Source organism: Neopsephotus bourkii, unplaced genomic scaffold, assembly GCF_033783945.1.
Source record: "Neopsephotus bourkii isolate Nb327-2 ecotype Australia unplaced genomic scaffold, CSIRO-AGI_Nbou_v1 NB_911, whole genome shotgun sequence".
Taxonomy (NCBI): domain Eukaryota; kingdom Metazoa; phylum Chordata; class Aves; order Psittaciformes; family Psittacidae; genus Neopsephotus; species Neopsephotus bourkii.
Genome location: NW_026901405.1, coordinates 1,350,808 through 1,376,385, shown reverse-complemented (window position 1 = coordinate 1,376,385; position 25,578 = coordinate 1,350,808). Strand labels below are relative to the sequence as shown.

The window sequence follows — 25,578 nt, the reverse complement described above, 5'->3', positions numbered from 1 at the left end:
CCAATTTGGTGGCCTTCTATGAAGGGGCTACAGAACTGATGGAAAGCTGTAGAGCAGTTGATGTCATCTACCTGGACTTATGTAAAGCGTTCCCCACTGTCCCACATAACATCCTTTTCTCTAAACTGGAGAGACATCAATTTGATGGATGGACCCCTCAGTAGATAAAGAACTGGCTGGATGGCCGCACACAAAGAGTTGTGGTCAATGGCTCAATGTCTGGCTGGAGACCAGTAACGAGTGCTGTCCCTCAGGGATCGGTGTTGGGACCGGTCTTGTTTAACATCTTCGTCGCTGACATGGACAGTGGGATTGAGTGTGCCCTCAGCAACTTTGCCGATGACACCAAGTTGTATGGTTCGGTCGATATGCTGGAGGGAAGGAATGCCATCCAGAGGGACCTTGACACACTTGTGAGGTGGGCTGATGCCAACCTCATGAAGTTTAACCATGACAAGTACAAGGTCCTACACCTGGGTTGGAGCAATCCCAGGCACAGCTACAGGTTGGGCAGAGAAGAGATTCAGAGCAGCCCTGAGGAGAAGGGCTTGGGGGTGCTGGTCGATGAGAAAATGAACATGAGCCGGCTTCAGTGTGCGCTTGCAGCCCAGAAAGCCAACCGTATCCTGGGCTGCATCAAAAGGAGCGTGACCAGCAGGTCAAAGGAGGTGATCCTGCCCGTCTACTCTCCTCTCATGAGACCTCACCTGGAGCACTGTGTGCAGTTCTGGTGTCCTCAAGAGAAAAAGGATGTGGAACTACTGGAACAAGTCCAGAGGAGGCCAAGAGGATGATCAGGGGACTGGAGCACATCTCTTATGAAGACAGGCTGAGAAAGTTGGGGCTGTTCAGCCTGGAGAAGAGAAGCTGCGTGGAGACCTCATAGCAGCCTTCCAGTATCTGAAGGGGGCCTATAAGGATGCTGGGGAGGGACTCTTCATTAGGGACTGTAGTGATAGGACAAGGGATAACAGGTTCAAAATTACACAGGGGAAGTTTAGATTGGATATAAAGTAGAAGTTCTTCACTGTAAGGGTGGTGAAGCACTGGAATAGGTTGCCCAAGGAAGTTGTGAATGCTCCATCCCTGGCAGTGTTGAAGGCCAGGCTGGACAGAGCCTTGGGTGACATGGTTTAGAGTGAGGTGTCCCTGCACATGGCAGCGGGGGTTGATCTTAAGGTCCTTTCCAACCCAAACCATTCTATGATTCTATGATTTTATTCTAAACCTCAGCAAGCGACCACACAGATTTCCCCAAAATGCCTAATGAAAAACACAGTATTGTGTCCTGGTCTCTGGTATCCACTCCCATTTGCCTTGTGTAGGGCCTTGCCAGACTTTCACTGGAGACTCAATCTGATACGCTAAATTTCAGACATCTGCTCACAACCAGCTTTCAATAAAGAGGTGGATTTGAACTAAAACTGCCCATGGGCCTGGAATACAATTTCACTTATTCCAAAATCCCTCATTTCTCAAGATACTCCCAGAATTTTAGAAGTCACTTTTGAAATATGAGCTTAAGGTAATAAAGTGCTTGTTTTCACAACCTTTTCCCCCCCTCTCTTAAAATGCAAGAAAATAGTCTGGTTTTCTAAGGCACAAAGACAAATTATGCTCAAAAAAACTACAGACTTCACGCAACAGTGTTTTCCCATGGGTTTACATTTTCTTTCCCAGCTAGAGAGACACTGTAATAATCACCCGAAACAGGGAACTTCTGATGTTTTGGAACAGAGGGAAATCTCACTGTGAAAAGGTAATGGCACAAAGGAAGTTCAAGAAAATCCTGGTAATGCCAAGTGAGTTACCAGACTGCAAGAAAGTCTGTGGGCTCCAACAGCCTTTCTTTGGTGCCTCTGGTATATTTGCTGAATTCAAATTTTCTCTAAGAAATGGCAGTATGAACAACTACTGTTTCAGTTGGTGAAGAGCACATGGGATCCTGATAAATGGGAGCTAAAATACTTACAGATTCTGTTCTTACAGAATCACATTACAGAAATGTGAACTCTCCACTATTTCAGCCACTGGGTTCCAGCAGCTGCTGTTTATTCCTTTCACCCACAGAGTGAAAGCTGAAGAACAAAAGGCTGAGGACAAAGTATTGCAAGTGAGCTGGTGCCAGTCAAAGAATTACACTGAACTTAAACAGACTAGAGATGAAGAGGTAGTTGGTAGTACATGTTATGCTAATGGCACATTTATTTACCACACTACAGGGCTCAGTTAACATGCCAGGGGAAAGCATCCATTGACTACACTGGGCTGGATAAAGGTGAAGGGCTTGACCAAAATTGTTGCACACAGCATTCCCAGCAGTGACCGTTGGGTTAGTGTAGTTTACTATTCAGGTGTGACACAGTATTCAGAGGTGAAGAAGGGTCAGCACTTGCTATGTGAACAGCAGTGATGGGATTTTCAGGCTTGCCATTTTCCTGCAGCCAGAGAGGTAAATAACTCACAGACATAGTTTGATTTCAGCCGTGGGACACCAAAGAGAGAACCAAGTCATAGCTCCACAGATACTCAGTTGCTCTACTGGCAGCCTCAGTCTTTTCTTTCTTCTCAGGATGGAATTTATTAACATAGCTCTGAGCTCTGACTTCATTCTTAGTGGCTGATTTTGTGTCCAAATGTCTCTTTGCTGGCTGCTTAGACTAGGTGGGGGGTATTGCCCTAGAGGATCATGCTGTTTGAGGACAATAAAAAGCTCTAAAAATTCATTACTCTTCTTTAACCCTCACCTCCTCACTATCATTTTGTAATGGTACATACAAAGTGCAGATAAGCAGTAAATATGGAAGATGTGAATTATCCATGACAAAATACAGAAGCACTGAAGTGATGCTTCCTGCCTTCTTTATGTGGAGCTGAAGTTAGCTGACATGTTAGAAATCATAAAACTGAACTGAAAAGCAAAAGCACTTCCAAAAAAAAAAAGTTATTTGAGATAGGATATCAATCTCATACTGTCAACTGAGCTGTATTAAGAACCATCTGATGCCTTGGGGTCCAACAGCACTTTCCAGGGTATGCAGTATGGGTCATTCCATCCCCAAGTTTGGTGGGCACAACCTTCCCAGTGCAAAGCTCACTCACACCCTCAGCATTAGTCAGACAAAGCTCAAGAATCTTTTCTTCTCTATGACTGTTTTAAGAGACAGATGTGTCCTTAGAGGAAATTCTGGGGTAAAAATGCCTGAGTATTATTCAGTATTTTCCTGAATTTTTCCAGTGCTGCTCTTATTCAGGATTAAGTTCTACTTTATTTTGTTGTACCAACAAACAAACAACAAATCCAACCCCACAGCGCTTAGTCTAAATCCACTGGAGTTTTATTGCACCACTGCTTAAGTGGGAACAGGCCTCGAATGTTACTTCTCCCTTTCTGAAAGCAGAAGACCGTAGCACTTGAGCTCAGAAGCTTGACCATTAATTGTTTGTATTACAGAGCCTATGACATACTTAAGTAGCTGAACACAACAATAAACACAATAGCCAGTTCATTAAATCATTCTTTGTTAAGACTTTCCAAAGCTTTGGGCTTAAGCCTCTTAAAATTGAAATCGCTATACTATTTTTTTTAAACAAATGAGCAAACATAACTCACACAAAAAGGGAAAAGCACAACAGAGCCTTTGATGTATGCATCATCACTGTGATGCCTCACTGAGATTAAACTATATGTCTAACACCGCTAAGAGGTTCCAGCAGCTCTTTCCAAGGAGAAGCTGAAATCAGGAAGGACTATAAAGTGCTGCCGCTGCTGTCACCTCTCCTGCAACAGCTTTCCTTGGCCTGTCACATCACGACAGAGGCTATCAATAAGCTCTGTAGAGTGATGTTTGTGGTTCCTCTTGTACCTGTAAGATCCTGTCAAAACCTTGACTTGCTGACGCACCCTGCCAGGCTCTGAGGATGACCGGAGGTGACAAAAGGTAGAAGTAGGAATGGAGATTTACTGCCATGGGAGGGTTTGTTCTTTTAACACCATGTGTTAATATCCCAACTTAGAAAAATGGAGCCAAACTATCCACACCCTTGCAGGTAGTAGGCAGGCATTGTATACAAGGCTATTTAGGTAAGGCTAAAATACCTTAATAAAATGCTAGTGCAATGAGCACACTGAATTATGCTCCCTTTTAAATAAAATCACAATCCTCACCCTTTCTTTTGCCACACAGCTCTGGCTCCCCACAGCTTGCTTCTTCTCTCCATGCCAACATTGCAGCCGCACTGCAAAAGAACTCTATTTCTCTTTCTTCTTAAAACAATCCTGAACCTTTTCTCACATCATATGTCATGGGCAGAATCTATGCCTTTCCCTTCCTGTAAATATCTTTAGGATGTGAATTCACAAGCAATAGCACAAGAGCATATTCTAAGGAAAGCAGAAGAGATATGCAGAGCTGAGCAAAAGACTTAAAAGAAGAAATCACAGTCTTTTTTTTCCCTACTGTGGCTACTATCTGCTTTTTCCCTTCCCTCAGCTGTGTTGTTTATTCTGTTTGGTGCTACTGCATGTCGGACTAACAGCCTGCTTCTGGTGGGTGATGAGTGCTTCTAGCTCCTGATCAGGTTAATCAAAGGTGCCAGCGCTCAGCTCCTTTGTGGAGGTGAGAATACACTATAAGCAGTTTAGGGCTGCAGAGTGCTTCTTACGGGCCTGTGAAGTGACATGTTCCTTTTTGGGATTAACAAACATAAACAATAAGGGATGTGGTCAACATCCTATTCTAGCAGACCATTAAACTTCCTTCTTGAGTTTTTGCTGTTTCTTACAGTTGCTGCCACTGTGATTTTTTAAGACAAAGCTCATGCTGATATGGAAGTTACAGAACTGTGGCTTGGCACAGCATCCTGCTCTGTGGCATATCAGCCCCCAAGGCAGTTCTTCCTGAGATGAGGAGGGTGAAGAAAAAAAGGTGGTGAGGCGAGAAGGAGGCAAAGCCCAACTTCCTTTTCCCCATGTTCCTTTCCCTCAGCCTGAGCAGAGGGCTTGTAAACTAGCTGCCTAGGACAGTTGAGGCTTCAGACCTAAGCCTAGGTTTGCTTCTGTTAGACACAAAGCACATATAGCTTTAAAAAAAAAAAAAGAAAAAAGGCATAAATGAATTGAGAGTTAAAAACTACTAGAGAATACTCCCTGGGATTATCTGTACTATCAAGACAGGAAAACTTTGCAGATGCTACTGTCTCTCTAGAGGAATAAATGCTTGCATTTTAATATTCTCAGCAGCTGGTTCCTGTTGAATGCCATCAGGATGATTCAGCCACCCACCAGGAACACCAGTAGCAAGTGCACACACACACACACACACACACACAGAGAAATCTGCAAAACTTTCTGCTCCCGATGCCAACGCTGTTACTTTGGCAGAGTCTGATGTGTATCAGCTATTCTTTGTTACTACCAGTAGCGGGTTTAACTTCACTCCGGGATGGTGAAAGAAAACAACTAGTCCCTGATGCTGCCCTAATCAATCCAACTGCCTGCCTCCTACCAGGGCTTCCCACAAACTGAATTGTCAGCAGCTTACTCTGTGGTTACCTCATTCACCTTCAGCCTTGCCACAAGTAACGTACCTCTCCTGTGAGCTTGTCTCTTCAAAGTGATGGTTCAGGCAGTCTGATGTCCTTCCCCCACAGTGGTCAACATCTGATGAAAGGGACATCACCTTAGAACATACTTGGCTTCTACATGAGACTGAAATGAGATAGATTACTTCCTCACCCTAGCTGATGAGCAATTTACATCTGAAAACATGAGGTTTGCTTTCCCTCCCCATTTTTTTTAAAACTCAATGCCACTGACGTTCTGTCTGTGGTCTGTGGACCATTTCCAGGTGTTTTATGGAGGTGCATCTGTCTAGCTGCAATAATGAAGCATTTACTTTCCCTCAAGTGGCAATGCTTCCTGACAACTGTTGACCGGGTCAAATCACTCAAGGTTTCCCCTAATCCTACTGGGACAAATTTCTGCTTTTCTTTTGTCTCGCATTTCTTGGAAGTAGACTAGACTGATGCCAATCTGCATAGGCCTACATGGAGAGGAACGAAACTACACAAGGCAGAACTAAACAGCATAGTCAATCATAGAGACTGGGGGACCTGTGACTATAGATCCTATAGTAAGGAAAAAAATCTCTCAGTTCTAATCGATGTGATGACTGACAGCCAGAGAGTGAAAATAGCTCAAAAGCAAAATGGTGGGACTGTAACAAAGCAGCTGCACCCTTCTGGTCCATAATGTCCAACCTAAGTCTTCCTCCTTAATATTACTGCTATTTCATTGGGCTCAATACAAAAGGCGCTAGAGGTGGACAGCAAAGCAATATCAACATCTATTCTAAAATTACATGGTTTAATTCTATCATCACAGAGCATCCTAACTTCACCATTATTCAGTGTTAACTCAGACCAAACCAACAGCATTGGCTTTTCAACAGGAATAATCCCCACTACTGGTGCCATACATACGGGTAACTTCTCAAGTAATCTCTCAAACAAGTGACAGAAATGCAGATTTATTACCCATGCCAAGTTGTTCCCATGTGGAAAACAAGCCAAAATAGAGAAATCAGAGATTGTGCATTGAATAAGTGACGGAAACATCACAAACACAAGTGTTCTCATGTCAGATCTCTGATGTACCCATAAAGCTTGTGACGCCTACTGCTGACTGCAATGATATTAATTCTTATTAGAAGTGATGCTATCACACTCCTCACTTGCTTCTCAAGGAATATTTTCAAGAAACTGTGTCATTTCAATCCAGAGTGGACCCTACCATGATCTCACCTTAAATCAACAAAGTTACAGAGCTGCCACTTGCTCACTCTAATGAGTGAAACAGTTAAGTGCCATTCAGAGTCAGCCAGGAGTCTGCATGAATATGGAAAAGCGAGGCAGGAGGGCAGCAGAAAGTGAGAGTATAATCTTTTATACTGAATTCAAAATTAAAAAAAATAAAAAAGTAAAAAAATTAACTGCTATAACAGTTTTCTAGTATTTCATCTCAAGTAAAAAAGGAGAATCAAAATTCCCAGAAATTAAAATCACTGAAAACCAGGGAGTTATTTTTAATTAAACAATAAAACCAGTGCTTTCCTTTTTTCCTGCCTTGTAAAAAAGAACGTGAGGAAGGGGAAAGAGAACATTTCTTTTACTTTTCTTTTTTTGCAATGAATAATGAGAGTTTTTTGACCAATTCTTCCAGTAAGCTATCTCATTGGATGTGATGTGGCAACAAGGATCTGTTACCCATTGTGGTTTCAGGGCTCAGAATGGATTGGATTGTCTTCTCTGTTATTTTAGCCCCAAAGTATATTTTAAATACCCTTAAAGAGAATGAAAATTCTTCTCATACCAGCGACAGGGAGAAATGGCTTTAGAAATTACTTTCATGTTTCCAACTGTTTTTGCCTTTTTCTCCTTCTGAGTTCTTATTTTTCTCTGCTTGCACAAATGCAAGGGGATAGCTTTGTTTAAAAGATTTTTGGAATACAACAACTTGGTGATCCACCATCAGTCAACAAGAATACCCAGATATCTGTTTATAGTGAGCAGCGAGTGTTGTGGAGTTTACTTCCATGCACTTCATTCCCATCGGAGACAAATCAGCCACACAAAGCCAATTTGAAGGGCTGGCTTAAAAGCATGTATCTTCTTAAAAGCTAGTCTGACTGGTCCAGACTGGCACCATTTCAGTGCTTGGCCTACAGTGGCAACTTAGAAATTATCTTTACCTCACTCCCACTTTGGTTAGGACTAGGCATATGTTTTGAAAAGAAAATCAAAGTCCTTTAAAAAAATATTTTTTCTTTTGTAATAGAAACCAACCAGAATTTTACCTTGGCCAAAGCTTTTTATCAAGATTCAAGAGAAGAACGCTAATACCTTCCAAGCACAAAGAACTCGTTACACTCACACTCAGTGCTTTTGTAGCGTCATTGACAAGCATTATCAGAGTTATTTCATGGATAAAGGAAAACAGGAGAGAAATGACACAACATTTGAGGTGAAGATGCAAGAATTCTTCATACTGGAACTGCATGAAACCCAAAGATGAAGGCAACCTTGTCACTTGCACCTAATGATTTCAAAGCATTTTACAGGCCGCGTTGGTCCCATCTTTTCAGCTGTCCCAAGACAGGAAACCACTGGCCAGTTTTAGAGTTGTTTGGAGTAATCTGAAGCCAGGGGGTTAAGTGATCAGTCCCAGGCTGCACTGTGAGCAGGCAGCGGCTGAGGAACATGTCCAAATCGCTATGTCCCAGCCACCAGAGCAAAGAGAAGTACTGCTCTGGAGAGGGCTGGAAGAGAAAGAACTTGGGAAAACTAACAGTACACTTACCCTAAGAAAGTTTTACCCTCTTCTTTGTGCTTTTGTCAGCAGGGCGAAAAAAAAAAGCTATGTGTGTCAGAAGAGCTTTCTCTCTCCTAATTAAGGCTCCCTTTGGTTATGCCCTGAACATTGGAGTTTTAATCCTGAGTGCACAGGGGCCTTGGGTAGAAAATCTGGCCAGCCTTTTTCACAAAGTCTGAATGTGTTCAGAGCTTTCAGCACTGTACCAGCCTCTCTTTAACCTTCAGACTAAGCAATGCATTTTCAAAGCCATAATGAGCTAAGCTCACTGGCCTCCTGTGAGATAGGAAACTACTCACTGCCTGAGAAGACAGAGTCCATAGTACCCAAGGTGAATTACTGCTACTTTTTGTTACATTCTTAACATAATCTGGTATTTCCCCATTGGTCCTGACCTTACTGACCACCGCTGACTACATTTGTTTCTCTTTTCTGTCCTTTAGCTTTACCATGGTATTCTTTTCAGACTACTTTCTGTGTCTATTCTCAAGATTTTTTTCTCTTATATTCCCACCTCTTTCCTTCTTTATAACTGGATCTTTACTCACGTATTTCTTTAATTTCTGCCTCACCTACTCGGGAAGAAAAAGACCCACTGCCCCTGCATACCACTTCTCTATTCGTCCATTCCTTCTGCCACCAGTAACTCCCTACATCTCACTTCAAATTCCACTACTCACTTTCCCATACTTTCAAACTGTACTCTGCGTGTCAAAAATTCAGCAAGACCAGCAAAGTTTATTAATACCAAGCATAGGGAGAAGTTTTCTGACAGTAGAGGGCTCCTTAACACATTAGACGAAGGCGTAGCTGAACTTAGTCAAATCCAGATTCAAAAGAAGTGAAATGGATTTCAAAACCCTCAGAATAATTGTTTTAAATATGTGGTCATTCCCTTACTTAAAGACTCTAAGATGACCTGTCTTTCTGAAAGATAATGTTCTAGCTCACCAGAAGATAACAGCTTTAAGAAATCCAGTAGGCTTTATCACATGAAGGAAACCAGACAGGACTCTCAGAAAGGCCCTTGCTGCTTGACCATCTTCAGAGACAAAAAGGCACCAGTGTTCAGTTTGCTTGTCTGACTTTGCCTGATAACCTCCCCTCTTGTTCCACCTGCCAGTAAATGTTGGATAGTTTGGGGCAACTCCTTCACTCTTCAGCCACAATGATATTTTCCCTGCCTGCAAGGGTTACCCTTTCCCAAGCCAGGACTTCACGGCTGCCTTGAAAAAGGAAACTGTGAGGCTCTAAATGAATGTATTCTCCTAACACCCATTTGTACGTTGAGAAAAAAACTGAGCAACATTTACTTTTCAAGAGCCTTTCCTCATTTTACAGCTCCAATCCCTGCCCCAGCTTCTGCTCAGGGCTCTTCCAGACTGCCTCCAATAAAACTGACCTAGTTCTCCATGGTTCACTGAGGTCCCCAGAAGCATCACTAAGAGCTCAAGATTAATACATTTTTTTTCCTACTACATGTTAAAAGGATCTTAGCAGCCACAGAGCTGTGAGGCCCAAGACACATGAAGTTATCAATGACTCAATTTACATTAAATTACCATTTTGAAATGTATCTTTTTAATCATATCTATGAGAATATACAGTCATGTCTTAACTATGGTACAACTGACAGATACAGAACCAACCAGCATTGAATACGTGGACTTTTCAAGGTCTGTTTAAATTCAGACTAAACTGTGGGTTTATGGCATTGCAAAAATTTACTGAAAAAACATGAGTTAATATTTGTCCAGTTCTTTCACATGAGAAGTGCTGTTACTGTTGTCAAAAAGTCTACTGTGGGCTTAAGTAGCTGTGAGAATGCAAAACAGTTTAAAATGTGAATAGCTTTCGTAACTAATGGCAAGTAGGCAATATAACAGATGGCACCTCACATGAAAGATAAACCACATCTTTGTAACAATAACTTACATTCAGAGGGGTAGAGTTTCCCAGAGGTTAGAGCGTCAGACTAGAATCCAGGATTCCCAGGTTATCCTCCTGGCTCTGCCACTAACTTGCTGTATGAACTTCAAGAAGTCACTCAAAAATCTCTGCACCTCAGTTTCCTCTTCTGCAATATGGACATCTTAAAAATATCACCAGACCACCGAGGGTAAAAGGCCCAAGCTACTGGTTTTTGTAATAAGCATTTTGAGACAAATGAAGGTATGGAAGAACAGTGTTTGCTGGTGCCATTATTTGGACATTGACTGAATCACAAACTGGTTACTATGCTCAACACTGAGCTAATACAGCCAACCCCAGAGTGAGAGGTGGCAGCTGCTTAACTGTGCTCCATACACTTATGGTTTGCTTCAGGCCAGGAAGTGAATATTGCCCTATGCAACTGGCACTTCAGAGAGAATTCAATGAGGGCAAATACAATTACCTTCATTGAAATTTAGCCAGGACATTATGCAATCTTTAACAGCAGTCTGAATCTCTATTTTGTATCTCTGACAAAAGGGAGCACCTACAGCTCTCCAGGTTTCTGTCATCATTAGTTGGCACATTACTGCGTTTTGATCAGGAACAAGATTGCTTCTCACTCACTGACTTTGCTTTGTGCAGCTCTACAGAGTTCCACAAAGGTCTTCCAAAGCAAGCACCAGCACAGTCTTACGCTGTCTGACATGAGCATAATACAAAACGAATAGGCTGCAAATAAATGTTCCCCCTTTGCTTTCCACTATGAAAATTATAAGCTTATCTTTTTTTAATGATTTTTTACGAGTGATGAGTTTTTAACTGTAGGAGAGACTCTACTCAGAGAGGGTCCATTTTTGCCATGCTTGACAGGCAGAGATTTCCCCCTGACCCTGGTAAAAATTGCAATGAAAATAGAAATCAGAGTATTGGAGCAGGAGGGAGAAAATGGTTACAGAGAAAAAGATTCCTTATAGGGTACACCCTGGTGCTTCAGCAATGCACAGGCAATGGCTCAAATAAAGCTCAAAACCAGCTTGCTGCCTTGTCTCATGAGTCGGAAAGGCTGCCTCAAATGAGCTGTTTTACTCTCTCCAGCTGTATAGGGTTATTGTGGCATCGATAATTTTTCGTGGCTTCGGAAGACTGTGGCGATATATTTCAACAAGCCAAAAAAAGTCACAAATTAGAAAAAATAAAATACATAAAGAACAGCTGATCTCACTGAAGAAGACTCTGGCATCTTCCTGCACAGAGTTTTCACTGGTATTTCCTGATTCTCCAGCCAAAGAAACCATTTCTAAACCCTTTCTTCCTGGGAGGAGGGAACAGAAATTATTTCTCACGCTAGCTCTTTAAGCTTTATGGGATATGTAGTTGAGATTAACAGGTCAAAGAGTTTTAGGAGTCCTACTCAGAGGACTATGCCTAAAGAATATTCTATGCAACTAACTTAACTGTGCTCTCCAGATGGTCAAAACTGAAAAGGCCATCTGAGCAAAAATCAAGTTTTGGAAAGTGCCATGAGAAATTCTATCCAGAGGATGTGGACTCTGGTTGTGCTGGCTTCAGTGGAAACAGAATTATTCTGATTTATTAACTTTTTTTTTTTTTTTTTTTTAAATCTTAAGTTCATACAAAGAAATATCTGGAAATTCCATGTTGTTATTTTCAAAAGTGATGAGCTCAAATCACAAAATCTGGATCTGGATGCCGAACGGTGCCAGAAGTTCAGGAGAGTTTGGACTGAGAAGGCTGGCTCAGGCAAGCGTTGAGTGTTTTCCCAGGATTTTTTGAAGGCCAATGCAAGGGTTTCAAAGAGAAGAGAGGCATGTGCAACATGGCAGAGTTACAGAAAAACATCGCTTGGAATTTCCTGGGTTTTTTGAGATTAAAATTGTGAGTCTAATTAGTTTAAGGAAATTAGCTCTTTGTAATTTTCATTTTGCATTGAAGAAACACGAAAAATTAAAAATAGAATGAAAATGGAAAAATTAATGGTTTTCAGTAATTAGTTAATCAGAAAATGCTCCTGTCTTAGTGTGACTGCCCAACACACATTAAAAAAGAGAAGAAAAAAGTAACCATCGTTTTCCTCATACTTTCCAAAATAATATAAGCTTCACCTCTGTGCTTGGAACAACCACTTGACATTTCAATTTAGCTCATTTTTTAGTGGTAAGCCACTGAAATCAGTGTCTAGGTTGAAATAATATCTCACCATAACATTAATACAGACACAGTATAGATACACACATCCTGGCAAAAATAAACCAGAATTTGTTCCTCCTACAGGCCACATCATCACAATTCATGAGTTGCATGCACTAATGAAATGTTAAATGGAAGGGAAACCTCTTCTGAGAGCAGACCTTTTCACCAAGTGCTGAACTCAGGATCTCTGACATCTGAAAGCAGCAGGACAAGTTATTACTCTGTAGGAAAGCGCATTTCTCTTAACAGTGGTGATCCAATCTGAGGCCTCACAAGACACACACTGGTGCACTAAAGAGACGTGTTAGACAAGCTGTTTTGTCCCTTGGCTATCACCCTCCACAGCACTGAATAGATCCGGATTGGGCTGGCTTAGAAAAGAAGTCAGATGAAAGCAGTGAAGTTAAGCCAAGTCAAAACACAACTTTGGTGCAATTACACCAAGTCCAAGTTATGCTAACAAAACTTCGGCAGCACCAAGCCTGGTCTTCTCTGCCCAGCCCAGAGCTACACTTTCAGCCATGACCTGCAGCGCTCAGCTTTCAGCTTTCAACATCTCTTTGCTGTATTTATTTAATGAGGTAGCTAAATATGTGTTTTATCATTATTTGAGCTTATAGTAACTTTGAAATCGAATAATCTACTCCACAGAAAGTCACAGAAGTTTGAGGAGAACATTTTTTACTTTAAATCAAGATGCTGAGCAACAACACACTGCAATGGCCACAAATTTCAAAGAAGCCTTCTACCTTGCACTTACATCGCTCTTGAACTTCAACATCACTGTTGAGCTGTTTACTGATTGCCAAGTCAACTAGACCCACTGGCGGCCACCAGAATGAGCTCACAAATAAATACTCACAGCTAGGACTGCCCAGAGCACTGGAGCGTGCGTAGGGTAACGGGGAACATCATGTACCGTGCACAAACAGTACGCGATTTTTAAACATTTGTAACACTTATTTCAAAACCAAATTTCTTCCAACTAACTCTTTAATTCCCTCCTCAGGACCATGAATGTGCCTAAACACAGAATATTAGAGCAAAGCTGGTTTCGAGTTGCTAGAGGAAGACAGAAGAGGAGAGAAGCCTCAAAACACTGTCTCTGGTCAAAGAGCCTCTTACTCCTCATTGAGATGACTGATAAAAACCAAATGAATAGAAATGGTCTGTTGCTGAGAATGAAGAAGAGATATTATTAATCTTCTGAAGGAACTGGAGGCATATACAAAGTTTCAGATTGCAAGAGTCATCTCAACTCAGCTCTAGCATCTCCACTAAAACAAGTGCAGCCTGCGTGCTCCAGTGGGATGCTGTGCTGTGCAAGGGCACGTTCTGGGGTGTCTGATTTCCAAAGCTGATTCAAGGGGATCACCCTAAATCCTGATGTTTTAACTCTGTTTTTCCATTAACCCTCTGTCAGGAAAACCTGCACTGACTTCAGTGGGAAGGTGTCTCAGTTAGATGAGAAGTAAGAAACACCACCACCTAGCAGGGAGACCTTGACGTGGTTCAGCACACCTACAGTATGGCTGAAATACAGCTGTTTCTGGATTTGTAACAAAAACCCCTCTAGTCTCTATTTGCTTCACTTACAAGACTGCTTCTGTATACTAGCCTAAGCATACACTGGAGAGGAAATGCTAAAACTCACAGACCTTCAGCTACGCTAACAGGACTATCAGCACAAAATGCATATGATTTATATGTATTTTGTACATACAAAATACCCCCATACTCTCTGCCGGAGCGTGGTGATCGGCCCGCACGCAGCCAGCTGCTGAACAGTGCAAGCTGGTGGAAGGACTGGCCGGCCAAAGCATCTACCCCTCACAGAAAGCCCCAGTAACTCGTTTTTGTCTCTACAGTGCAAACGGGATTTCAGCTTTGATGATCTTACCAAATTCAGATCGAAAACCCCCACTCAGTTCCACAGAAATACAGCAGTAATCACAAAGGGAGCAAAGTTGTGTAAAAAGCTCATTTTCTGGTTTGCTTGCCAAAGTATCTCACAATTCAGGTTTTACAAAAGTGAAGCAAACAAAACCCCAAACACTCTAAATTCCTCCCAGAAAATCTAAACCTCCCCCCTTCAAACCTTCGCACTTTGGAATGTTTTTAGGGATTTCCCCCCTTTTCCTTTAAAAATCAGTTCTTGAAAATTGTCAAATCCTTAGGTCAAAAACAGAAATGAAAACATTGCGTAGGAAAGTATCAAAACAAAACATTACCTCTCTTTTGGCAAGACAGACCCTTTTTCTTGCAATGATTTAATACATTTGATAGCAATTCACTGTTTCTGTTGACGTGACTTTGCATTTTCAGGCAAAAAGTTTTGCAGCCGTGTTTCTCTAAATAATATATTGCAGAAGACAGCACAAAGAGAGAAAAAGTCATCTCCTATACCTAAACCGTGACTCGGTATCAGAAATATTGCTGCCATAAGGCTACTTGGCTATACACCTCCGACTGGTAGCTGCTGTATGGCTCCCTCCATCCTATTATTAGGCAGCAGCATTCTGGTACAGGAAACTTTTATGGGTGGCGTACACAAAGCATGTCTAATTTCTACCTAGCTCTGCACTTCATCCTCCAGTTCCCTCAGTACGTTTCATTTCCTTACAGCCTTAACTCCCTCTGTTTGCTCACCTAAATGCAGCAGAGCTGGCATAGGGATGGCTACCTGACAGCTTTTCAAACTCGGCGTGGAGAAGGTGCCCAAATGAAATAAATAAATAACCCAAAGAAAGTTTATGAAAGTGAAACAAACGGCACGGAGTGGCAGGAGCTGCAGCAGCAGGCAGCTGTGTACTCCTCCTTACACTGACATAGGTGTATCCTAACTTCACCCACTCAGGCAGTACAGACAGACGGACGTACACGAGTGAGTGCATACGGACACACCGAGAAGTGCCAGAAAGGGTGGAGGAAGAGGTAAAAGAGAGAAATAAAACTGAAAGGTGTTATTTATTTTTACAACTCGACAATGAACTTCAATTTTGGCAGAGGATTAAAAACAGCCCTGGGAAATGATTACATTTTGGGGTTGTTTTTTTCTTTTTCCCTTTTCTATAAAGCTTCAGCACAAAAAAAGAGAGATTATAAAAGGGATACGCTTGCACGGGCACATATAAAATAGGGGAGGAACCGGGGAGAAGGAAATGAAAAGAAAACAAACAGCCTCCTAACAGGCCCATACTGCTAACGGGAGTCCAAATAAAGAGTCATATGATATCTGATAGTGCAGGACATGTCGCCAGGAGCTGGAGCGGATTGCCTGCAGGAAGAAAGAGCCAGTGTGTTACTGCTCAAAGAGCTTTTCTTTCCCCTTTTTAGTATTTTTTATTTTTTTATTTTGGCCCTCTCTCTCTTTTCTCCTGTACTGGGAATGTGCTACTCTCAGGTCAGGTCCATGGAGTCCCCAGAAGACAGCTATCGTCTTTCTCCCTACTTCTGGAAGCAGTGACAACTACTGGAAGATGCCTTCTAGTTGAGATTGAAGGGGGTTAAATCTAGGTACCAGTTCTGTTATGTCCCCCCTCTTCTGTCACTACCTTCATGGTTGCAGATACAAAACGCTCACAATGTTAGATAAAACAATAATAATAATAATGATGATGATAATAATAATAATAAAGGGGGGGGGAGAAGAAATAAAAAAGAATCAGGAAGAAAAAAAAAGACTGCTTATCCTATGGAAAACTTCAAAGGCCAAGTCCCATTTCTGTGCTCTTTTGTTTACTTTTCCTGTGATTTTTTTTTTAATGCCCTTTTTGGAAAGTGAGAGAGCAAGAGAGAAAAGTCACAGAAAACAGTCACGCCATGAAAAACATCAGAGTTGGGAAAACTCTCTGGAGGAACGAGGAAAGGGAGGATTTGAAATAAAAGGCAGGCATTCGTAATTTGCCAAAAGTTCCTCTGTTTGTTACGTTTGCCAGCAGAAAGACCAGCTCCTTTCGGTGGTCCATCCCTCTCTGTCGAGCATTCCACATTAAACTGAGGAGCCCGCAAAGTACTTCTGACTCGACGCGGGTATTGCTGTTACCCATGGAAATGCAGAGCATTACCTGCAGGGAAGGTACATGGACTAAGAGCAGGGGACTTGAGGACACGGCCACCCCCAACTTCTGCTGGGGAAGCGGTGCCCACTACAGCTTTGGAGAGGGAAGAGCCCCAGCTAAGGGAGCTGGAGGGGTGCAAGCTCCCAGCCTAGATACTGGATATGAAAACAAAACTGTTCTAACTGGTAGTTTCACTTGTCATGGATACCTTCCCTTTACTTTTGCAAGGGATGGGCTGTAATCTGCACAACTTTTTGCCCCTGTAGGGTACTGGCACTCCTGAAGTAGTGCAGGTAGAGCCCAAGGATAGACCTTTTCTCCTCTCCATTATATGAGGAGATGTAAATGGACTAATTCTCCGTGTACATTTAGACAATGCATAGATGTTGCTTATACACATTGCCACAGATACATATGCGTTACCTATGTAGCTGTACCAGACAACCTCTTCTGAGGGAAGCCTGCAGCATGAATATAAAAATCAAGGTATTGTAGCAATAATGTCCTGCATCCAGAAACAATCATTGTAACTCTGTAAGAATTTGATCTAGTTCTGTATATTGTGCGCTTATGATTTTTTTTGGGGGGCTGGGGGTGGGGGGAGGGATTACAATATACATCTTCCTCTCTTGTCTTCTGTACCACTGATAGAAGATGCAGTTTTTAGACTTGTAATTTGTCAAAGCCAGGAAAATACAAATCAATAACGGAAGGAAGGCAGAATTTGGCTAAAGAAAGCACTTCCTTAAGCTACTGAATTTGCAACAGTATATATTCTCAAACATCCTAAATATTGTACAGGATACACTGTAGAGAAGATACCCTGTACGTTTGTTATATGCTATATGCAATAAAATCCCAAATCTAAACATCTCCTTCAACGTGATGCATTATTCCGTTCTATACTACATGTGCCTTTTCCATGTACAAATAGACAAAAGAGTGTATCCGTAAGAAATACATTCAGAAGAACGAAAAAGCTAGAGTTCGAGGGGCTCTATCCTGAAATCCTCGATTCAGGGCTCGATTACAGAACTAAACTCAGGAGGTGAAATGGAGCCATTTGAGAGAGGGTCCCACCGAACGGGAGGAACAAGCAAACAAACAAACAAACAACAAAATCCCTGAGCTCCGACTAATCATTCGAGCTGCCAATGAGAGGTGACTTTTAGACAGATGGTCAGGGAAAAGCTGGGTCCGCGGACACAGACGTTAGTGCCCCATCTGTATTTTAGGATCCCAGCTTCAACAAGCCATTACCAACTTTTTTTCTAAGTGACAGAAAGTGAAAGATCTCTGTTCCCACGTTTCTTTTTCTACCAAATCCACCCCAATTCCCTCTTCCCCCCCCCCCCAAGTAAGAATTTGCTGTTTGATTTCAGTAAACAGAAACTGTTTGCACTATAACTTTTATGCCGAAAAAAAAAAGAAAAAGGAAAAGGAAGCTAGGTAAGTTGGCAAAACAGCAATCGGATTTAAAGGAAGAGTTTTTAAAAAGGGAGAAAAGAACAACACATCAAACTCACTTGGTCTCGTCCCCCTTCCATTCCTGTCCATATTAATTCCAAATTACAATTTGGAGGTAAGGAAACTGCATTTTCCTTTCAATCTATTTTGTTGCTGCCACACATTCTGTGCTTTGCTTCTTTCTCTTTTTTAGCGGGGGGGTTGGGGGGGCAGTTGAAAAAAAATTCCCTAATAAAAATAGCAAAACATATCCGAGGCGTTAAGCTCGCTCTCCCCCTTCCTTTGTAAAGAACTCTTTGTTCTCTAGTGAAAATGCTGAAAAAAAATCCCCGGGCTCCCTGAAACAAGTGCAAAACACTTAGAGGCTTTTGGGCTGGCGAGGAGCCAGAAACCCTCCCGCTGTCTGGTTAGGAAGAGAGGAAAGAGAGAGCAGAGAGAGCAGAGAGCGAGAGGGAAAAAAATTGGAGCTTCCTTTAATAGACATAGGAAGCAGGTCCCCTTTTTTTTTTTTTTTCATTTTTCCCTGTTTTTTGTTGTTTGGTTTTTGTTGGTTTTTTTGTTTTTTTTTTTCTCCCCCCAAAACTGGCGGTCAAGCATTAAGTAACTCCCTGCCTAAATCCACCTGCTGGAAATGAACTCGGCTAACCCCCCCCAGGGGTGCACAAAGAGGAGACACAGTAACACACTCCCGGCTCTCTTCTCCCAGCCGCCCCCTCCCCGCTGCCCTGCTTCCATTCTCCCTGCTCCCAAGCACACAAATGCCCACGGCTCGCGCTCCCCCTTGCCACCACCAACCCACGTACCAAAATAAACGCTCGCTCCGTCTCCTTAAAGAGCAGAGAGGGGGGAAGAGAAAACAAAAAGGGGGGAAGAAGAAAAAAATAATAATAATAAAAAAGCTTTTTGGGGGGTTTTTTGCTTTTTTTGTTTTTCTCTCCATCCATCCATCTCGCTTGCGACAGTGATAAGGGGTAGGGAACATCTCATACCTGGTGTGAATGCTAATCAGCCAGGAGTTCTCCTTTTTTCCCCAAGACGGGGAACTGTTTCCTTCCAAATTTATTAGAACCTCCTCCACTGCCTCTTTGAAAAACCTTCTTTGTCACCCTCTTCCCAAGTCCTGATACTTCTTTAAAAAAAAAAAAAAAAAAAAAGAAAAAAAAAAAAGAAAAAAATGGCTTCGGAGCTCCTTCTATTCTTGATATTGATTCTCTCTCTCTCTCTCTCTCTCTTTCTCCCTCTCTCTTTCTCTCTACCCCCCCCCCCCCACCCCCCCACCCCTCCTCCTTTCTCCTGTCTCTGTCTCTTCTGAGTGGTCTATTGATAAGTCCCTAGAGGCACTGGGTCAGCCTGCCCGTAGGAAACCAGACACAATGCACAAATCTCCGAGTGCCATTCTGCCATCAGCAAGCAGACCACGTTTAGGAGAGAGGAAAAAAAAAACCCACCACACACACACACGCACGCACACACACACACACAGTAGAGCAAAAGACAGAGAGAGAGAGAGAGGGAGAGTGTGAGAAAAAGACTGATTGGAACAGGAGGGAGGGAGGGAGGGAGGGAGCGAGGGAGAGAGAGCGACACTGCCAGTCAGGTTAATCATCCCTACTTTAATTAGCTGTTCGGCTTAGACATAAAACAATTGAATTTGAATGATCTGTCAGTGGGCTCGGCTGAACCAAAGGGGAAATGCGAATATTACAAAAAAGACTGTTGGTGTATTCAGATAAGCTCGCCGGGAAAATCCTCAAAGGATAACTATTAAAACTTACCACCAAACAAAAAAAAAGTACAGATTCAAATGGCATTATACTGGGGCCCTCTCCAAAAAGCTGGGAGATCCCTTCCCTCTCTTTTTGTCTTGCATACACCACCGAAATAAACACCCACTGCCTCCAAATGCTACCTGTCCTGTGGGGTGGGGAAATGACTGCAGGTTTGGCCGCTACTTTGGTTTGGTTAAAGCGAGACCGTGTGGCCCACCTGATGGACCACTGGAACCTTGTCATTCTGCATCCTTGCCGTGCATGTCTGCAGAGACACAGATGAATTGAGTACCTGCCAGGTACAGAAAGGGATGCTGTAAAAAGGCAATGCTGGGTACTGGGATAGACAAGTCCCCAAGTCCCATGGGGAGGGGAGAAGTTATACCCCAAAATAGGTGGCAAAACAATCTATTCCTCCTAGCCTGGGCTGCAAAACAAAGTACAGTTCAAGTGGATGAGTCCTGGTGATACATAGCACAGTGGCAGCACTGTCTGGCAGGCAAAGCAGTGATTTGTGACACTTCTGAAAAGGTGTGGGGCAGGCGGCCTCTCCTCTCAAGAGGGAAGGCAGCAGGTAACACGCTTCTGTTAGAGGGAGCTGCCAGCATGTATAGCCCCCTGACACCACCCTCTGCTGCCCTGCACGAACTTTCCCTTGTCAGATGCTGGGAACCTACTTTGGGTTTCAGGGCACATGGGCTCCAATGCCTCCTCCCCAAGCGAGCAGCAGCAAGGGGTGTGTGTGTGTTTTTCTTCCCTGAGACAGGTATATTCTCTGTGCTTTAAATACATTTTCTGTATTTCATATAGAGCTGCAGCTACAGCATCAAATCCGTAATTCCTGATCTGCTCCGTGAACATCTGTTGTACATAAACTTTCCAATGGGCATGGCTAACCTGCAAGCATCACTCTAAAGCATGGGAAGAAAGTAGAGAAGGAATGCACAATGCGGCTGACTGCTGGCCTTTGAGAGGGAGCACTGGGATTCCCCCTTCACTTCACATTTTGGGTACAAATGCTTAAGGAAAGAAGAAACAAAAAACAGAAGCTCTAGCAACTGCTCCATATTAATTTCATCACCTTTTCTACATACATCTCCAGGCAAAGCTAGGACCAGTTATTAAATGTTTGGCTGTTAATGGGAAGCTGATGGGAGCTATCAGTATTATTCTTTCCTGCTATCACCCTGTGCTCTGGGAAAAGGTGAGTTCCTACCCTTTTCCACCTCTTACAAGGCCACATGCTGGATGGCTGTGTCCCATCTGCCCGCCAATCCACTGCGGCCCGTTGCCTCAGCACAGATTATAGGAAGAACTAACCAGGGTCAATAGGAGGGGGATGCACTGCAGAAGCAAATGGGACATTGGACTTAATGAGGCTCTATTAAATGCTATTTATGAGTTATCTCCCCAGCCTTCCCAAAATACGAATTGCTCCCATTTGAAATATTATGGGACTGTTGGAGGCAAGACACTAGCAGAGAACAGAAAAGATATCAGAGAAATACAGTGCCATCAAGGCATCAACTGCTTTCTAGATAAGGAGCTTTTGTACAGCACAGTGACACAAAGTAGTTTTCTCTTCCCTGGGTCAGTACCAAACTAATAATCCAGCAGGGTGCAAAACAGCTCTGGGCTATGTTTCTAATGAAATACGCAGAGGACCTGACCACTTGATGCAGAGGTTCACAGTGGAAGAAACAGTGTGCAGTCATGTAATTACAGGCTATGGTAATGGTACAAGGGATGCTCAGTAAGGTTGCACAGACAACATTAACTGTGGCATTTCCTAACTTAAGTGCCTGACTCAGTAACATTAACATTACAGTAATGCATTTTCAATATAATTTCTCAAGGTTTTCTTTCAAAGCCAACTTAAAAATGGAATGCGGTTCCATGCTGCTGATGATGCTCAGGCGGGTTAGCACCCGTGGAGCTGTAGTAAAGGACATCACCGCTTCAGCCAGCAGCGTCATTGGCAGCACAAGAAAAATGATGCTTACAAGTAGATCAGCCACTGGAAGAGTGGGAGGATACTTGATTCAGGGGTTTGACGGTGACTATCTAACAGTGGAAGTGCTGAGAGTCTATGCTCTATGGGAAAAGACACTTTGGTCCTCCAGGCCCCAAAACCTGCATCTCTTCTGTTGCTGTTGCTTTTGATTCCATTCCCTCTGCGTTCAGTTGACTCCATGGACTGCTGTTCCTCCTGTTTTCTAGCTTGCTCTCTCATGCTGTTTCTCTCTCCCTACACTACTCCTTGTCACAGTCTTTTCCCCATCCCATTGCTTTAAAATGAGCATCTCCTAAAACGCCTCTTCACCTCTTCTCTACCCCAGGCACAGATGGACCCTGAGCACAGAGGAAAGCAAGCTGCTCAGCATGGTGAATTAGGCCATGCGGTGTTCCAGGCTGCCTTAACTAGACCACTTCTTGCAAGACTGTTTAAAACTAACTCGGGTATCATAATTTGCAATCCACAGTGTAGACATATCAAAATGTCCTTGTTCTCATTTCCAGTGCTTGCTGCCATAGCAACCCCTGGTCAAAAGGAAATTTCCATTGATATCAGAAGGAGCAGCATTTCACCCAGGTGAGTTTTTACTCTGTGGCACGTATTTTATTAGCATGTGTTCCTGATATGGTAGATCCCCAAATCTCCTATAGTGCTTCATGTAGAAAGCGCAACTGTTAAGTCCTGCTCTCAGTAGGCCCCCTTCTACTACAAGCTTCGCAAGTCAAAAGACCTCCTGATTTCTACCTGAGTATCAACCAAGAGCAGACCAGGAGTCTAAACACAAAAGACCAAGAGCAGCTCCAAAAACACATACATCATCATCCCCCCCCCTGAGATTTTATCATGGATTTTAATTTAGATACATGGTGGTGATCTCTCTCTTTTGCATCACACCCTCTTGCTTGAGTTTCCTTCACGTAAATCATTGCATGTATCAGGAAGGCTTAGCCAAAGAAGTAAGAACTGCAAGCTCAGTCTGATCAGTTGAATGAAGTCTGCTGTTTGTTATGGCAAAGGCAATTAGTGCTGCAGCAAGCTTTCAAGCTCACGTGTATGATACCTGCTCCGGAGGAAGAAAGTGTGGCTACAGCATGGGAACAGATCTTTATGAGAACTGTACCTGGATTTGTCAGGGGCAAATGGCAGGACTGAGTGAAGGAAAAGCCACCAGAATTGCTGCTCGCTTTCTGCCTTCTACATGCATCGCTTAACGCCAGAGAAAAGCAGGACACAAAACAACAGGAGACTGGGAAGGACCTGGAAATGGCAGAGTACTTGCTCCTTTAATGTATATAAAGTATTCTGCAGTGCAACTTGTAACACTCAGTAGGGCTGACATGAGCTGACATTAATGGAAAATCAACAGAACTGGGTAGCACAGAGAGAAATTTGGTTCCTTTGCAATGAAGGAGCTCTGTCTACCTGAAAAAAAAAAGGCATTTAACTATGTAATCTCAGGATAAGTTATATAAATATATTCCTCTAGATTTATTGGCTTGTCTTCATAAACAGCTGTGAGTCTGTGCTTTCTGTTCAGAGATGTAAACCAGCACAGCATGTTGGAGAGGGTGAATATATGGTTATTATTCAGTACATAAGAAACTGGAGGAAAAGACTGGAAAGTCTGCCTGCTACAGAAATCTACTCCTTGCTTATCTTTTGGGAATGCTACGATTCCTAACTTGCACAACTATGCTTGGTAGATACCTTTGTGTGCTAAGGTAAGTACCATGCATTGCATTCTTACTTCATTTCTGTCATCGATGCAATTTGATTTTCTAGGGCAAAACAAACAAGCTTATTTCCTATTGCACTGATTACCAGAATCCCCCAAACAAAAAACAAACCACCCCAAACAAAACCAACTATAGCAAATGTCCAGGACTGGTTCCTAAAGCACCTTTTCCTGACACTGTGCAGCTCCCAAGACAATTCCTTTTAGAGATTTGCTGTCAATAGGGAAACATAAAAGGAAACATCAGAGATTCCGTATTTTTTTTTTCTCTTAGATAATCCAAATATAATGGCCTATTTTGTGGAAGAGCCTCTCTTTATAAAAAAAATAAATCAAAATAGTACAAAATGTTTCAGCAATAAGATGTTGAAAAGTGAGCCATGCCCTCATGAGCACCAGTGCAATCCCCTGGCCTTCACTGGAAAAGCAACAGTGCAACCGAAGTTAACTCTATAAAACATCTGGTTGAGAAGACACAAGAAAGCTCCTGCCTTTCTTCCTCTTCAGCTGCACTGGGTTGGAAAGTAACATTCCGAAAGTGTGTTTTCACAACGAATTAAGGAAATCTGAACACTGGTTAAGAAGCGGATTAGTAAGGGAGTGACTTTTTGCAGGTGATATTTCCTGTATGTTTATATGGATGCTTATTGTAAAGGCCTTAGAAGACTTAAAAACACCGAAAACATCAACTCACTCTCTACCCTCTATCACGATTCATACTGTTGTTACCAGATTGCATCTCTGCTCCAAAATTAAAATGACTTAAACAGCACTGTGTGTTATATTCAGCCTATTCTACTCTGTTCTATTTTATTCTATGATTTTTGAAAGAAGCGTACATATCTCAGGGTGTCAGGAGGCTTAATTTTCTCTCATACTTTCATGGGAAGACAATTACACTTTTGATGTGAAGAACTTTGAAGCGGACATCTGCCCCACTTCTGTGCTAAATGCTGACGTGAAACGTTAACTATCCCGCTTGCTAACTCTGGTCCTGTCACACATTCACAAATCTTACCTCCTGCATTTGGAGGTGACAGGTATTGTGCCTCTGCCTCCAGTCTTTCTCATCTGAAGATGTCTCGTTTCTGTAGGCTTTTCCATAGGCTTAATGCTGAGTAAAAACTGTAATTATTGTCATATTGCTCAGTCAGGACAAAACCTCTGTAAGAACAAAAGTATTGCTATCTGTCTGGGGAGTTGTACAGCCTCAGCATGCTAAAACTGTGAGATTCCCCTAAAATCACACCACTGAGGGCTTCTGGCTTCCCTGTCCAGCCCTTAGTTTTGTTTCGGGGACAGCTGCAAGGGTCCCTGCTCTGCAAATACCTCTTTCTCTCTTAGACTTGGATATAAATAGAATGGGAAGCCAAAGAGCCAGAGGAGGGTGTAGAGTTCTGCCTCTTTTCTGCAGCAGATACGATTGTCCATCATGCCCTTGGGCTGCGCTAAGCCGTAAGGAAAGAAGACATAGACAAGGTTGATCTCCACCTCCACTGTCCCCACAGAAACAACCTCAGTTTGCAAGGTGGATGGAACAAAAGACTGGCTCAGGAAATGAAGAGTAGTGCATCACTCATTTTTCCTGCCTGTTTGCTCCTAATTATCTTGCAATACATTTCACTGGTAGTTTTATCATACAGAAAGACAGAGGATCCTTCTGGTTTCTGCACGTAATGACTATTTTTTAAATGGCTTGCTATTCGTTCTTGGGCAAGCCTCAGTCTCCTGCTCCCTCCCTCAAAGCCCACTGCCTCTCATTCTGGGTTTGTTGGTTTTTTCTGGTGGGTAGGGTGTCAATTCCGTCATTGTGTATTCAGACAAAAGGAAAAGAAGTGGCAGAAGAGGTGGCTTTCATTTTCTTTTGATGAGATTGTGGCCACAATGAAAGAAGTGTCAACAATCTCAGTAATTTCATTTTGGCCAATACAACACCTCTTACAGGCTTAAGCTATGCAGCTCCCATGTAGCCCCTAGTACAAATCAACAGAACCTCTTTTATACTTGTCTTC

The 25,578-nt window shown here is 42.6% G+C and overlaps 1 protein-coding gene across 13 annotated transcripts in view; it reads right to left on the bottom strand.

Moving 5' to 3' along the window:
- The window catches only part of ZBTB20 (zinc finger and BTB domain containing 20), a 481,633-nt gene that overhangs the window by 71,005 nt on the left and 385,050 nt on the right, over positions 1-25,578 (bottom strand). The window contains exon 7 of one of the 13 annotated variants that reach the window (XM_061357691.1): positions 19,035-19,174. The exons of 10 other annotated variants lie outside the window; for them this stretch is intronic. The gene's annotated coding sequence lies outside the window, so the exon portion shown is untranslated. Of the gene's footprint in view, positions 1-18,104; positions 18,507-19,034; positions 19,175-25,578 lie in introns of those variants that run through there. 2 more of the 13 variants (XM_061357689.1, XM_061357696.1) reach the window with 2 other exon arrangements.